The following is a 1,426-nucleotide window of genomic DNA, read 5'->3' on the forward strand; positions in this document are numbered from 1 at the left end:
CACACACACACACACACACACACACACACACACACACACGCTGTCTATCTCTTACACACACATTCTCCCCATGAAAAAAGCTTAGACCCAACACCCTGAACTGCGGCTTCCCTTTCTCCATGACTCCTCAACTGCTGTGCCCTGCTTCCTAGAGGTAGACCTGTACCTGGAGTAATCAAGGTCAAATGCTACACTATCTGATGGAGAGCATGTTGGAGTTGTCTTCTATTCCTGAAATGTTACCTTTAAAATAGGAATGGAAGAATGAAAAGATAAAATGAGTAGGTTTCCGTTACCTTCATCATCATCTTCAACACCATAAAAAATGATTATTTGCTCTTTTTAATATATGCCAGACACAATGGTGTGATCCTTGCATGCATACCAGACCCAAACCAGCAGTCATTGAATGGATTCTGATGCACAGGGACCCTAGTGGGCAAAGGAGAACTGCCCCAGAGGGCTCCAAGGTCATCAGTCTCTATGGAAGCAGACTGCCACATCTTTCTACCTTAGGCCGCTACCTGGGACATACAAGCTGCTGAATTTTTGGCTATAAATGGAGATCTTAACCACTGTGCCACCAGGACTCATTTTTACATGCATAATTCCACTCATTTTTCAATCCAAATGGAATTAATTTTTATTGGTTTTTAATTTTAAAAAGACTACTGTCTTCAGTATAGATTACACCTAAAAATGTAGAAACAAAAATTCTCACAACTAGACTGATATACAACAATATAATCAGTGTAGAAAAAATTGAAGTTGCAATACTATCATTCTGTTTGATCAGAAATCAACATCCATGGAAGCAACAGTCAAAAAATCAAACTGCATATAGCATTGAATGAAAGTTTTAATCTTCAAAAGACCGTTTTACACTCTTAAGAAGCAAAGATGTCACTTTGATGACTAATGAATGGGGGCCTGATCCACGTATGGTCCTTTCAATCACCTTAAATGCAAGTGAATATTACATAGTGGAAAAAAGATAAGAATTTATGAGTGTTGGTGAAGAAGATTGAATGTACCATGGACAACCAAAAGAGTGAACAAATCCGTCTAGAAGAAACACTACCAGAAGTTTCTTAGATCCAACGGTGATAAACAGCAATAGATGTGGACAGACATGAACTCCTCTGGCTTCCCTATGGCCTTGAAGCAGGGATCAGACAAGTCTATGTTCCATTCTTCTTCACCTATTCTGGACTCAACCATTCCTCCCACGCCACTCTTACTTTTATACTGGGTTCTATAATTCATTGCAATGGCCACCGACAGTGTTCACAATCAAGGGAAGTCAGTAGGTTACTACAAGTCACGACCAGCAAACTAAGGATACAGGCATTGGTCTCTTCAGCCTTCGGCCAAATCTCACTCGGATTCTCAAACTCTCAGTTATACGGTAGTCAAATCTCTGGTT

The sequence above is a fragment of the Echinops telfairi genome, unplaced genomic scaffold, assembly GCF_000313985.2.
Source record: "Echinops telfairi isolate 266 unplaced genomic scaffold, ASM31398v2 ScPeMD7_2;HRSCAF=8, whole genome shotgun sequence".
Classification (NCBI taxonomy): Eukaryota; Metazoa; Chordata; class Mammalia; order Afrosoricida; family Tenrecidae; genus Echinops; species Echinops telfairi.